The 15,812-nt window shown below is 41.1% G+C and overlaps 1 long non-coding RNA gene across 2 annotated transcripts; it reads left to right on the top strand.

Moving 5' to 3' along the window:
• The first annotated feature begins 5,612 nt into the window (after positions 1–5,612).
• Positions 5,613–13,812, top strand: LOC110743235. 2 transcript variants are annotated; one of them, XR_002521966.2, is made up of 4 exons: positions 5,621–5,803; positions 9,030–9,099; positions 9,522–9,724; positions 12,675–13,812. It is a non-coding gene; the product is annotated as an uncharacterized LOC110743235 (long non-coding RNA). The 2 variants fall into 2 exon arrangements; XR_002521965.2 differs by lacking the exon at positions 9,522–9,724 and having other exon boundaries at positions 5,613–5,803; positions 12,675–13,811.
• The last annotated feature ends 2,000 nt before the right edge of the window (positions 13,813–15,812 follow it).

Below are 15,812 nucleotides of genomic sequence, written 5' to 3'. Positions count from 1 at the left end.
AGTGGTGGGTGCCTGTAATCTCAGCTACTCAGGAGGCTGAGTCAGGAGAATCGCTTGAACCCTGGAGGTGGAGGTTGCTGTGAGCTGAGGTCACGTCGTTACACTCCAGCCTGGGCGACAAGAGCAAAACTCAGTCTCAAAAACTAATGACAATAAAATAAAATAAAATGGTAAAGAGAATCTGAAGCAACAGAATGCTCTGGGGGAAGTCAGGAGAGACTGTTGCAGGGAACAGGGATGCAGTCACACTTTTTCCCCAGGTTGGGCTTGCAAAGGCAGCATGTACTTCAGCCTGTTTAGGAGCCTTGGCCACGTTATCTTGTTCCCACAAAATGGTAGGCAGTGTTATCCTCTTTTTTCCTTGTTGAATCCTAGGAATTGGGTTTATAGTAGCATCCTAAGGATGTTGTAAGAAATTACCACAGACTGAGTGAACTAATGCAATAGAAATTTACTCTCTTACAGTTCTGGATGCCAGAATTTGGAAATCAAGGTGTCAGTGGGGCCGTGTTCCCTCTGGAGGCTCTAGAGAAGAATCCTTCTTTGCCTCTTCTGGCAATTGACAATTGCAGGCAATTCTTGGCATCCCTTGGCTTGTAGCTGCATCACTCCCATCGCTGCATCTGTCTTCACTGGCTTTCTTCCCTCTGCATCTGCATCTCTGCATCTCTGTATCTCTACATGGCCTTCTCATAAGGACAGCAGTTATTGGATTTTTGGCTGACTTTAATCCAGCATGACTTCCTCTTAACTTGATTATATCTGCAAAGACTATTTGCAAATGAAGGCACATTCACTGGTGCTGGGGGTTAGGACTTAAACATAGCTCTTGGAGGGACACAATTCAATCCATGATGGGTCTAAATAATGTTTTATAATTGATGTAAAAGCTAAACCATGTTTTCTTAAAACAACTAGAAACTTCTAACCCAGTGGCAACTTTGGGTGTGCAAGAGAGCTCAAAGCAAACTCTCAGTTTCCTGGCAAGAGAGAAGGCCTCCACTGTGTCACCCTGTGGAGACTCCTCCGTGATACTGACATTATTGCAATACATGCAGAACACACAAAAAATCACCTTAGAGTTTGGGGAGGATGAGGATATATAATGGCAGCAATATAAGTAATTTTTTTTTGCCTCTGCATATACTCTTTTAAATTAAAAGAATAAAAACAAAAATACAGATTGGGGTAAGGCCTCTTTAGTTTTTAGAGGCAATATGAAAGGAGAAAACCTGTATGGCTTCTGGTCTTTATATGGTGCATTGGAACAGAAAGTCTTAATTATACCAATCAAGGCGACATCCTTTTCCACTGAACTATGTATTATATTTTCCCTTCAAGACAAAGACGAACATTTATGCAATTAAAATAGGCTGATTGAAAAAAAATCCGTGTCAGGCATAAACTCGGATTTATACTTTCAGGCTCAAATGACTGGGGGGGCATTTAAAAACCTGCACAACTGAGCAAAAATGGTCTTTTTTCAGCATGTATTTTGAACAGGAAAGAGGAGTTTGCTTTCTCCTGCATTCAGCAGCCCAGCTCCCCTCCTCACTAGTCCAGTGCAGAGCTGGGGCTGCTCCCTCGGGTCCTCATCAGCTTACTCAAACATGCTGTAAAATTGATCTGACAGCCCATGAAAGGGAGTTTAGAGGCAGGGAGGGAAGCACATGAGAGAGCTAAGATTTTGGTGACATGAAACTCTGTATTTTCAAGGCTATCGCCATGTTTGCCTGAGCATTAAGGGCTGTGACATTAGCAAGGCCCTCTGATCTTTGGGCTACAAAATTGTTGTGACAGCGGCCCTACGTGTGTGTGTGCGCGCGCGCGCGCGCGCGTGCCCGCATGTGTGTTGAGGGGGATCTTTTGAGTCCAGAGCTTGAAAATACTTATTTGTAATAATGGGAAAGAAAGTTCTCTGTGATTGAGGGCTGAATCCTTTGGACATGAAGAGCAAAGACAATTAGCATTTGTTGATCATTTGCTCAATGACAGATGCTTTCATTTTTTTTCTTTTAATTACCATGATAATCCTTGAGGTCTGTATTATTACCCCATTATACAGATTAGGACACAGAGACCAAGAAGGATATTTGACATATGTAACAATTGGAAAAACACACGCAGAGACGATTTAGAAGTACTCTGGTCATAGGTCCTGGAGTTCCCTGGGAGCGAGTTAGGATGGCTGGGGCCATGGGAAGGTGCACCAAGGAATCTTGGGACCACAGCTATTTATAATCACAAAAATGTTTCAACTGCCACCAGAGCAAACCAGGTAAATCGGTTCTGTTTGGGAGAAAAGTTTGCTTTCCCTAAGACAAGCAGTTAGTCACATGGTCTGACTTGGGATTTGAACTCAGCTTGTTTTACTGCAAAGATAATACTCTTTCCAATGTGCCATACTCTTGTCTGCTCACTCTATCCTTTCTGTGAGGTCAGAGCCTGCAAATGTGTCTGGAGGAGGAACAGTGGCAGATATTATCAGGGGTGAATGAGGTCAGAGGCTTTCCTGTGAATATCTTTGTCAATGTGATGAAGAAAGTTTCCAGCAAACTTGAGAATGTGTATCATGTATCATGAGGATTGGAGACTACAAAGGGGGAAAAGGTGTTCAAATTCAAAGCTGGATAATTAAAAACAAATATTATCAACATCAATAATTTTCCCCAGAGCTGCTTCTCCCTTTATGGTATGGAAAGTTTCAAGACCTGTGACCTAGATGTTCTTCTGGAGAGAAAGTAGATATACATGGAGAAAATACCAATATATTTTATGGTTATGCTAAGCATATTTTGAAAACTTCCATTAAGATTTTGGTTTGGCCTGGTGCAGTGGCTCACACCTGTAATCCCAGCACTTTGGGAGGCCAAGGTGGGTGGATCACTTGAGGTCAGGAGTTTGAGACCAGCCTGGCCAACATGGTGAAAACCCATCTCTAATAAAAACAAAAAATTAGCCGGGTGGAGTGGCAGGAGCCTATAATCCCAGCTACTCGGGAGGCTGAAGCAGGAGAATTCGCTTGAACCTGGGAGTCGGAGGTTGCAGTGAGCCAAGATGGCGCCATTGCACTCCATCCTGGGCAACAAGATCAAAACTCCGTCTCAAAAAAAAAAAAAAGATTTTGGTTCCCCCACACACAAAAAATAGAGTTTGAAATTTAGCCAATTAATAGTATTCCATGGCTTTTTCTTTACAGATAGATTCAGGTCTCATAAAAAACTATGCCATCTGTACACATTCTGATATGTACAGCGAAATGTTGTCATTTTCTTTCAACTGGCAACCCCAAGCTACAAACGAAAACATGTTGGTGGAAATTAAAGGAAATACCCTCTCTATCCAATTGAAACAGAGAGATGTGTAAAATCCTTTCTTTTGTTTTCAAGTAAGGGCAAAAAACAACATTCCCTTCTCTAAACACAAATAGAAATTTATTCACTGGCTTGGAAAAAACAGGCCAAGAATGGACACATTTTCCTCTCCAGAGATCAGCCTAGCTCTTATCTCTATTTAAAAACCTTTGAATCTGTGCTTCCTGCTGTTATCTTACATTTTTTAATTGCATCTACCTCACTATGCTGCTTTCGTCAGTGAACTAGTACCACCTCTCCTTTCCTTCTTATAGATTCAAACCTCTTCTGTGATAATCATAGAACTGTAGCATCAGAAGGCAGTTCCCTAAGTGTGGTCTGCCCACATCCCTGGTGGTTAGCCAAATGATCGTAAGTGGTAGAGCGGCAATTACTTTTTAAAAAATTTGACAGTCATATATCTATTTCAATGTTTAGTAAATATAGAATTGGAACATCAAACTATGATTTTATAGATATTATTGTCTAGGACCATGCTAAGTTTCAAAAGTGAATCTATTTAGATTAAATAAAATATATTAAGAAAGTAGTGGCATAGGTGGTGTGTGACTCTTATAGAACATAAACCAGTTGGCAGACAATCCTACCAAGGTCTGGAATGGCATTCTCACACTTGGACTATGTTCTCAGCAGGTGGGCAGCTAGCTTCTGCTTATGAGGAGCAGGGGTAACTGCAGTAGCATAGTCTGAGTGAGGATTGAGCAGACCCAAACACAAGTTGAGAGAGGCTGGGCATTAGAAGAGCAAATATCTCTTTTTAAGATTGTTCAGCCTGGTAGGCTGTTCTCAATGTGAACTCAAGAGGCCGCTTCCTCTACTTGCCCATGCAAAGCACAAATCTGAGATCTTACCATTCCAATTTGAGGAAGAGCCACCTGTACCTTGGAGAAACGGAAGCGCATGCAAAAGCCTGGGAACCAGCTGGCTGCGGGCCTGTGCCAGGCCTTTCTGCATTGGATGTGCCTGGGTCAGGGGATAAGTCCATGGGGCTGAGCTCAGTCAGGCCAGTGCTCCCTGTATGTGGTAACAAGAAGGTAAAGGAACAAGAAAAGCTGTTGAACCAGTCATAAATTGGCTGTCTTCTGTGGTATTCAGTGTTCTGTTTATGACTGTAAATTGGGTATGTATCACAACTCTGCTTTTGGGGAAAACAGGAAGTATTTCCCCTAAGGAATGGGTTTATGCTGAATATTTGTTGTATTAATTCTCACAGTGCTATAAAGAACTACCTAAGCCTGGGGAATTTATGAAGAAAAGAGGTTTAATTGACTCATAGCTCTGCAGGCTTAACAGGAAACATGGCTGGGGAGGCCTCAGGAAACTTACAATCATGGTGGAAGGTGAAGGGGAAGCAAGCATGTCTTACCATGGCAGAATAGGAGAGGGGGTTGGGGAAGTGCCACACACTTTTAAACTATCAGATCTCATGAGAACTCACTCACTCTCATGAGAATAGCATGGAAGAAATCCACTCCCATGATCTAGTCACCTCCCACCAGGTCCCTTCCCCAACATTGGGAATTACAATTCAGCGTAAGTTTTGGGTGGGGACACAGAGCCAAACCATATCACTTGGTATGTTAGTGAGGGTTCTCTAGAGAAACAGAACTAACAGGATATATCTATATATTTATCTATACGTAGGTGATTATAAGGTATTGGCTCACTCAATTATGAAGACTGAGAAGTGTCACAATCTGCTTGTCTGCAAGCTGGAGACACAGAAAAGCTGGTGGTGTAGTTTAATGGACTGAGAGCCAGTGCTATAGATTCAAGTTCGAGCCTGAAGGCCTGAGAACCAGGAGCTCCAAGGATAGGAAAAGATTTACTTATTAGCTCATGCAGTCAGACAAAGAACAAATTCAACCTTCTTCCACCTTTTAGTTCTATTTAAACCTTCAACAGATTGGATGATGCCCCCTCACATTGTGGAGGGCCATCTGCTTTACTCAGTCTACCAGTTCAAATCCTAATATCTTCTGGAAATAAACTCACAGAAATCTCCAGAACAAATGTGTCATCAGATATCTGGCCATCCTGTGGCCCAGTCAAATTGACACATAAAATTAACCATCACACTTGGTGTCCTCAACATTGTGCTAATTAAGACTGAGTTATTCAGACTTTGGAAAATATATACTGAACTGTCGTGCTCATTTGAGGATGTCCATGAAGTCAGCCTTTAGTACTAGATACAAAACAGACAGATAAGAAGAATGGATTGTTTAGGCAGATTCTGGCACAGAACACGGCTGATATTAGAACCTCCCCTCCCCCAGGGTCATGACCTTGGGAAGAAGAGATGGATAAGTAAACCCTTAGACCCATCTCAATCTTACCTCCTCCATAAGTTCTTTCCTATAATAATTGTACCTTATTCTTCCTTGTTCTTCCATCTTCTATATCACGTTATCTGGACAGCGGTTAGGGTAAGCACACTGCTAATTATGTTTTTGTTTAATCCACTTTGGTAACATGTTAAGTGCCCAGAGTGTAGAGATCTCTTCATGATCATCTCTGCACTCTGCTCAGAGTCCAGCTCAGTGCTTTGTGGAGAATAGTAACTCAGAACAATAGAAATGGAACTGAAGGAGGAGATAGAAGTGGGGAGATGTAGCCAAACTCAGCAGGACAGGGCCACGTGGTCACAGAACTACCCAGGAGACTTTGTGCCTGGCCAGCGCCTAGATGACATTTGCTGGACACTTGGCACTAATTGCTGCTAGCTGAGTGGGGAGGGAAAAAAAAAAAATCCCAAAATATATTCAGCTGTTCTAGATTTAAGGTTTGCCTGGCTGCTTCATGGTCACAATTGAGCATGCTGGTTACTCTGGGTAAATTAAATTAGCTCCAAAGATATGCCCAATTGCACCCTAAGTTCCAGGTGTTGACAAGTCTTTGTCTCTGAAACAGGATCATTGGTGACAATAAATGTCACATCTTTTGCTTTTGTAAAACCTAAAGGGTTTGTTCACATGGTTTTAAATGGCTAAAGAAAACAGGTAGAGCAGCAGGTGCTAAGATATGTGTTGTTCAGTTGCTTAGACAGGCAGATAAGACCCTTAAATGTTGTAGCCTTGCAATTTGGGCTGGGGAAGAGTGATATCTGATGCCATGGCAAGCAGCATAACAGGCTGAGGAAGCACTGTCATTGCATCAACAGGTAGAGATTTGAGTTCTACCTCTGCTGCTTAGTGCCTGTGTCACCTTGGACAAGGTTATGTAACTTCTCTGAGGTTCAGTGTTTTTCCTTTGGAAAATGGATTTTAAAACACTTACCTCAGTGCTCAATAAATAGTAAGTTTTTTATTATTTTAATATAGGACCTCATTTAATCTTTCCGATAACTTCATGAGTGCTCTATCAATATCCCCATTTTATAGATGAGGAAACCAAGGCAATGGAGGCTTGGAGAATGTATTAGTCAGGGTTCTGCAGAGGAACAGAACTAATAGGATAGACACATGTATAAACGGGAGTTTATTAAGGAGTATTGACTCACACAATTACAAGGTAAGGTCCCACAATAGGCTGTCTGCAAGCTGAGGGGCAGGAAAGCCAGTCCAAGTTACAAAACCTCAAAAGTAGGGAAGCCTACGGTGCAGCCTTCAGTCTGTGGCCAAAGGTCCAAGAATTACAGAGCTGAAGAACTTGGAGTCCAATGTTTGAGGGCAGGAAGCATCCAGTATGGGAGAAAGATGTAGGCCAGAAGATTAAACCAGTCTAGTCTTTTCACGTTCTTCTGCCTGCTTTTATTCTGGCCTTGATGGCTGCTGATTAGATGGTGCCCACCCAGATTGAGGGTGGGTCTGCCTTTCCCAGTCCACTGACTCAAATGTTAATCTCCTTTGGTAATGCCCTCACAAACACACCCAGGAACAATACTTTGTATCCTTCAATCCAATCAAACTGACACTCAGTATTAACCATCACAGAGAGCATAAGCAGATTGCCCATAGCATTAGAAGTAGAGATGAATTTTGAATGTGTTACAGGACCAACAGGTTTGTTGGCCCACTGTGCAGTAACATACCAATACATTGAGACAGCAAGGTTTGCATCAGAGAAAGAGTTTAATTATCACAGGATGGCTGAGTGAGATACTGAAATTCAGCTCCTTGAGAAGTTCTGGGCTGGAGTTTTTAAGGCGATTGTGGAGAGTGAGGGGCTGGGAAATTAAGGTCACTGGCTACTTGGATTAAGGGGGATGAAATCATTAGAATGTGGAAACAACACTCTTCAGTGTGTCAGCCTCTTCTCAGTAGTTTCACTGGAATGCAGGATCGGAAAGAACATCTCCAGTATAAAACTTAAGTTTCACAATGCCTAAGTTGTTATCTATAGAGCAGTTAGGGGAATTTTAACCTTGTGACAGGGTCTGCATGATTCTGGGGCAATAGGCACCAACAACTATGAGGAAGCAGGTCAGAGAGCCAGCTCCCCTCATGGTTAATGCTGAATGTGCTGCAAGCTGGATTTATTTTTGTTTCTTCCCCTCCTTTCTTCTTGACTTAAATTTAGTTTTCTTCTCCTTTAATTTTATAAAGTTTATAGGGATGGTTACAAATCCATGTCTCCAGGCCGGTGACTGATCCCACTAACCCACCTTGGTAGCTTATAGCTATTAGTAATTTATATTCCACAACCAGCATAAACATGCTGGATGGGTTCACTTGAAGTTGTCAACTCTCCTTTTCTTCCAAGATGACTCAGAGACTTGCAAACTGAATTTTGTATAAGATGCATCTCTGTCCTCTTTGGCAGCTTGGCATACTGGATCACAATCTAATAATTACTTTCATGGTCATCCAGGAACAGACAAATCCCTTCTTTCCTCATGCCTTCAATGTCTTACCTGAGAAGCAAGAGGGCTGGAGTCTGAGAGATGATCTCCCAGCTCTTACATGCATGGGAACGCAAAAGGCAAGCATTGTCCATTGGAAAAGAAAAAAAAAAAAAACCTGTTTGGATCAATAAACACGAACAGGCATAGGAAAACAATCAGAGCTTGATAGATGAGGGAACCTGTCATTATGTAGGTGGGGAAGAAGAGGAAGACAAGGGTGCATAGAGGAAATGGGAGAGATCTGTGGTTCTTGGGGACTTCATTTAGAAAATTCTTCACAATTGTCAGAAAGCTTAAATAGTTTTTGAAGAAATAGGAGTGAAATTCTTTGGCTAGAAAGTGTGGACAGGAGACCACTGATTTGTGTGCCTGTGTTTGTGAGAGTGTGAAAGTAGATGGATAAAATTTGCAAGCAGGAATGAGTCAGACAGCCAGCTTCTGGTACCCTTGCTATAACTATCCAGAAGCATGAGTCCATTCTGGTTTTAGGACTCAGGAATATAAATGGAATTTGTATTGCCATCTGAGGGTGGGTGTGAGAACTGGTGAGAATATAATAGATTACTTGTGTTTATGAGGTCTGATATGAGTAGTTTAAGCTGTAAAAGCAAGATATGACTGAGTCTCATTTTCTGTCATTCTTCCAGTTGCCCCTAGAGAGAAGCGATGACTGGGTACATTCAAGCCAATAAATAAATAAACACATACACATTTTGCAATGATTGCTTTCTGCCAATATTAAATATCCCTCCCAAGTTGGGAAAATGGCTTATATGTTCTACTGTCCCTCCTGCTTTCTGTCTCCCCAGCCCCTCTCTTCCTTCAAGGCTGAAGACTTCCATAGTCAGTTGAGACTCTGCTTCCCACATTATAATGAAGGTACTTGCTCTCTAAATGACTCTCTAGTCCTGATTGTGCTAAATAGGGTTTCTGTGGTTTCAGATGAGGACCATTTTTTGTTGTTGTTTAAATGCTGATGGCCTCCCAGACATTGTAGAATCAGTGGGGTGCTGAGGAGTGAGGGAGAGGAAGCTTCTTTGCCAGTCTACAAAGAATTGGGGTAGGAAGCCATGAAAAGAACCCCCGGAGTTTCTAAAACCTCTCAACTGGAGTGGAAGAGGAGGGGTGTCCTTTGTAAATTATCCAAACACATTTCCATAAAAGTTGAGCATTTGTACTAAAATGGGATCTTGGCTTCATTTTCCCTGCAAATGGCCAGGGAGAAGGAAGCACTCTCTCATTGGGTGCAGAGAAGGAAAAATATGGCACCCTGCCTAGAATGGAGATTTTATGTTTTACAGAAATGGCTTAGGGAGGACATCCCGCAAGAAGCTGTTGATCAGTGAAATGTGTATTTGCTCAAAACACGCTTTCCCAGCTGAGCCCCACCCCTTCGTTCCAAGTCTTCCTGGCGGGGTCCTGCACATTTGGCTCCCCCGTCACCTTGTTTAGGACTGTTTCTGCCGAGGATCACACTGTGCAGTGTCAAAGTCATTCTGCTAATGTGAGTGCTTCTCCTATTTTATGCATCAGAAGGCATTCAAAATCTGTCCACAGTTGAGAGCATCAGAAAAACAAAACAAAACAGGTGTTTATAAAAGCTAACTTACTATATGCCCGACCAATTCTAAATACTTTACAAATACTAACTCATTTAATACTCACAACAAACAGTTGTTGCACTTATCATCACCCATTTAAAGAAGACTTAGGCATAAACATGTTAGTTTGCCCAGGGTCACAAAGCTCGCAAGTGATGGAGCCTGTATTTCATTCCGAGCTGTCTCACAGCACAGCTCACACTTTAAAGCACAATACTATAATAAAAATAATACCTACTTCATGGGGTTGTTCTGAAGATCAAATGAGATCATCAAGAAGGATAAGCTGTAATTATCCAATGGGGGAGAAGCAGAAATACTTGAGCTGTGTTTTCTGTTGGAATTAAACTGTCGAAAAATCACAATTGCCAGGATCCTTCCTTCCTTCCTTCCTTCCTGCCTGCCTGCCTGCCTTCTTTCCTTCCTTCCCTTCCCTTCCTTCCTTCCCTTCCTTCCTTCCTTCCTTCCTTCTTTCCTTCCCTTCCTTCCTTTCCTTCCTTCCTTCCTTCCTTCCTTCCTTCCTTCCTTCCCTTCCTTCCTTCCCTTCCTTCCTTCCTTCGTATTCCTTCCATTCCATTCCATTCCATTCCATTCCATTCCATTCCATTCCATTCCATTCCATTCCATTCCATTCCATTCCATTCCATTCCATTCCATTCCATTCCATTCCATTCCATTCCATTCCATTCCATTCCATTCCATTCCATTCCATTCCATTCCATTCCATTCCATTCCATTCCATTCCATTCCATTCCATTCCATTCCATTCCATTCCATTCCATTCCATTCCATTCCATTCCATTCCATTCCATTCCATTCCATTCCATTCCATTCCATTCCATTCCATTCATTCCATTCCATTCCATTCCATTCCATTCTCCATTCCATTCCATTCCATTCCATTCCATTCCATTCCATTCCATTCCATTCCATTCCATTCCATTCCATTCCATTCCATTCCATTCTCCATTCCATTCTCCATTCCATTCCATTACATTTTCCATTCCATTCCATTCCTTCCATTATTCCATTTTCCTTCCTTCCTTCCATTCCTTCCATTCCATTCCTTCCTTCCTTCCTTCCTTCCTTCCTTCCTCCTTCCATTCCTTCCTTCCATTCCCTCCATTCCATTCCATTATTCCATTCCTTTCATTCCTTCCATTCCATTCCATTCATTCCATTCCTTCTTCCATTCCATTCCATTCCATTCCATTCCATTCCATTCCATTCCATTCCATTCATTCCTTCATTTATTCCTTCATTCCATTCCATTCCTTCCTTCCTTCATTCATTCCATTCATTCATTCCATTCATTCCATTACATTCCCTCATTCATTCATTTCATTCATTTCATTCCATTTCATTCATTCATTCATTCCATCCTTCCTTCCCTTCCTTCCCTCCCCTCCCTCCCTCCCTTCCTCCCTCCCCTCCCTCCCTTTCCTTCCCTTCCTTGCCCCTTCCTTCCCTTCAGCCATGCCGCTTCCTTCCCTTCCTTCCTTCCCTTCCTTCCTTCCTTCCTTACATTTTCCATTGGCTGCCACAGGTGACTGGATACTTGATCTAACTGAGAAGAATTTTGAAATGTGGAAGGGAGGAAGGAAGAACAAAGATGGAAGAAAGGAGGGAAGTGAGGGAGGGAAGGAAATGGCTCTTTCTTCCCTGTTTCACTTCCCATTCCCTCACTTCTATGTGCTGAACTCACACTTTGATAAACTTCCCATCCATGAACCATTATATCTGGCTTTCAAGAAGGACCAGGCTGAGATGCTCTCTCTCTTCCTCCTACCCTTCCTGTCTTTCATTTTTTCCTTAGACTTTCCTTTTTTTGAAGTGCTATTAACTTGTTTTCTTAGATTAGGGGATATTTTGATCTTGTTAGAGTCATCTGACTGAAAGCCCTAGTTCAAATACAGCAGATTTGGGCAGGTAAACTGTCCGCACTGCTTACCAGTCTATCCCAGCGTCCAACCCAGTTCTGGAACATGACTAGTGTTCAGTAAATGTCTATCCAAAGATTTTGGAAAGTGTGGGTTAACCGTTATTGCCCAATCTACCAAAAACACAAGGGTAAAATGTATTTTTACATTAGCAAAATTGGAAAGTTGTATTTTCTTTTTTCTTGTCTTTCCCAGCAAAATCACTAACTTAGGTCTGCTGTTTTCTGTATTTCACTTCACATGTGGAATTTCAATAGTTCAAGAAGACAGGAAGGGCTGGAGAAATACTAAATATATATACTTACAGACACACACACACATATGTGTATATATATACATGCTCATATATATATGTGAGAGTGTAAAAGTAGATGGGTAATATCACTGAAAAAAGGAAAAGGCTCAGGAAGGAAGGAAGGGTAGGAGGACAAGAGAGAAAATCTTAGCCTGGGTTCTTCTGAAAGGAGATTGTGACAATGGTTCATGGATGGGAAGTTTATTTGGAAGTGTGAGTTCAGGACACAGAAGTGAGGGAAGGGGAAGTGAAACAGGAAAGGAAATACACACACATATGTGTATGTATATATGTATATACATATATATGTGTATATATACATATATGTGTATATATTTGTGTATATATACATATATACACACATATACACACATATGTGTATGTATATACACGAGTATATACATACATACATGTATTTACACATGTATATACATATATACACACAGATATGTGTGTGTGTATGTTGTTTCTCCACCCTTTCCTGTCTCCTTGAACTATTGAAATTAAAGGAAAAAGCTTCTGGCATGCCAAAATTGAGATATATTTGTGCCTTTCAAGTTACAATTTTGAGGATCACTGGCCCACTGATGCTTCTATCTCTTTAAATTCTTGATTCAGACCAACTACCTAGAATGAACCTTTTCCAGGAGAGACTGTTACCCAGTGGACAAGGAGATGGTAAGGCATAAGTAGGTACAGCTGGCATGGTCTGACAAGCGTGTACTGTAAAATGAAATCATCGCACCAGAAGATTAGAGGTGATAAAGAAAGTAAAATATGGAAATTTGAACAGAAAAACAAAGTAATTCATTGGAGAATTAAAGGCAAGACTAAAAGTCTGGATTAAAGGGGTAATTGTGCTTCATTTTATCGCAGTGGTTTGTTGTTTTATTGATTGATTGACTGATTTGTCATTTGTTGAGTGCTTGCTATGTGACAGATGCCCTACCTACACACATCTGTGTGTGTTATATTGTTGAACTGTAATTGAGAACTGTAGTCTTGATTCCTGAAGTGTATAGACTTGTCTTTATTTCTTATTTGTTTATTTTAAATTTTTTTTTCACCACCAACATAACCAAGTAGTGATTATAAGGCATCCCTGTAAACCTTTTAAGCTGCTTTTCTATGTTTAAGGACATTCCTATGTTATGAGTTTGCTTCTTTCCAAAGTGAAAGCCAGAAACTCACCTTCCACCTTTCCTTGCTCTGGGGTCAGACACAATGGCGTGAGATGTCCACGTGGAAACTAGTGTAATGGATACTTTCCTTGCTCTGGGTCAGACACAATGGCGTGAGATGTCCATGTGGAAACAAGTGTAATGGATATCCAGGTGCTGGGCAGTGACAGGCACATTGCCCATTGCTGTGCAGAGGTAGCAGTGGTGGCAGAGGTTCTAGTGGTACCCTACAGCATCAGAGGAACAATCCATGTTACCTCTGCCCAGAAGTGGCAGTAGTTGTGCCACTCCTGGAGCAGTCCTTTATTATAATTTGAAAGTTATTCCTGAATTTGTAGCCTTCAGTCTTACTTCAGTCTTTCCTTAAATTTCTAGAGCTTTTGTGATTAAACCAGTTGAAATAATCTCATAACTGATTCAATGTCATACTCACATTTCAAATTTCAAAATGATAGCCTGAGAACTATTTGAAATACCTTCCTTCCACATCAAACACCAGAGAATGATAGATTTTTTTAAAAAATAAAATAAAATATATATTTTAGAAATAAGAAACAGTAGCTTTTAAAAATTAGAGAAAATGGGCCGGGTACAGTGGCTCATGCCTGTAATCCCAGCACTTTGGGAGGCTGGGGTGGGTGGATCACCTGAGATCAGGAGTTCAAGACCAGCCTGGCCAACATGGTAAAACCCCGTCTCTACTAAAAATACAAAAATTAGCTGGGCATGGTGGCAAGCGCCTGTAATCCCAACTACTTGGGAGGCTGAGGCGGGAGAATTGCTTGAACCTGGGAGGCAGAGGTTGCAGTGAGCCAAGACTGTGCTATTGCACTCCAGCCTGGGCAACAGAGTGAAACTCTGTCTCAAAAAAAAAAAAATTTTCCTGGACCATAAGCTGCAAACAATTCCTAGAAGAAGGGAAGGCTGTGGGTCAGTTATCACTGTGTAACAAACCTTAAAAAATATCAGTGACATATAGCATACAAATTTATTTTTCATTCGTGAGTCTTAAGTGATATGTGTCACACTAATGTTGAGTTTTATCAGTGAATTAATGGTCATCTCAGTAGTGACACCTGCTGATCAAGAAGTAAACTCCATTAGTGGCTTTCCATTACACTCCAGATTAAGCCCCAAATCTGTAACATTGTCTACAGGGCTGTGTGTGCACTCCCAGCCTCATCTCTCACTACTTCCGGCCTGGCTTATTCCATGCCAATTACGCTGCCTTCATTTAGCCCCTCAAATCAACTGGAATATTTCTAGACTTGGAAACTTTGCACAAGCTGTTCCTTCTATTCAGAGCACTAACATCACTCTCCTTCTCCAATTTGCTTGGTAAATTCTTTTCTCTTGAGAAATCAGTTTAACCTCATCTTACCTAAACCTTCCCAGTCTTTCCAAGCTAGAATAGTTTTTCTTATTATATACCCTCATGATGACACCTGTTGCTTTCTGTTTGTGTTACTTAGTCACAATATAATTTTCTATTATATGCCATACTTTTTTTTAATGTCTGTTTCGCCAGTGTGGCTAGAAGATACTTGAGGGTTGGAATCATGATGTTTTTGTTCAGTGTTGTATTATGAATTATTGATCTAGTGTTGGGTGTTTAGTAGGTTTTCAAGAAATATGAATGAATGCCTGTTTAAATAAACTGATATGTCAGGGTATGCACAACTGAATTGTGAATATATACCAGTGAATTTTGTGAATGTAACTTTTGTGGTTGATTAAGTAAAACGTGCACCACTATGAGAGAAAGAGCTGTGGGGGATTTGCTAGTGTTTGGTTTCACAAAAATACTGAAAGTTAGTTTGTCTGTTATCCTAAGATTGGCTCTTAGGTAATCAACGTGTCACATTAAGTTGAGCTTTACCAATGGTCATTCAATACTAACACCTGCTCTTCAGGAAGGACACACTTCCTTCTCCCCATTAGCTATAATGTTTTTATTTGTCCTCCTCTTCACAGCTTCTATCAAAACTTGAAGTAGACAAGGACCTGATATGCAATGGACTGAATGTTTGTGTTACCCCAAAATTCATTCGTTGAAATCCTAACCTCTAAAGTGATTGATATTAGAAAGTGGGGACTTTGGGAGGAGAGTAGTTCCTGAAGGGAGAGCCCTCATAAATGGAATTAGTGCTCATAGAAAAGAGGCTGCTTCTACCACGTGAGGTTATAATGAGAAGACAGGGGACTGTGAGGAAGAGAGCCCTCACCAGACACTGAATCTGCTGGAGCCTTGATATTGGACTTCCCAGTCTCCAGAAGTATAAGAAATAAATTCCTGTTGTTTATAAGCCACCCAGTCTAGTATTCTGTTACAGCAATCCTAATGGACCAAGATGTTTTTACAACTTGTACATATTGTTTTACAATCTTGTACATTGTACAACAATGTACAAGAAGTTTTTAGTTGTCCATTTAACCATCCTATGCTCTTTTTTGTTAATTAGAATCAGTTTTGTTCAGACCTATCAACTTCAAGGCCAAGGATTTTATAAGAGACAGTCCAGCCCTAGTCCTAGGTATGAGTCTTGATTAGTTTCAACCAATTATGATGATTATG

Source organism: Papio anubis, chromosome 3 (genome assembly GCF_008728515.1).
Source record: "Papio anubis isolate 15944 chromosome 3, Panubis1.0, whole genome shotgun sequence".
In the NCBI taxonomy this organism is placed as follows: domain Eukaryota; kingdom Metazoa; phylum Chordata; class Mammalia; order Primates; family Cercopithecidae; genus Papio; species Papio anubis.
This window is presented reverse-complemented; position numbering and strand designations above follow the sequence as displayed.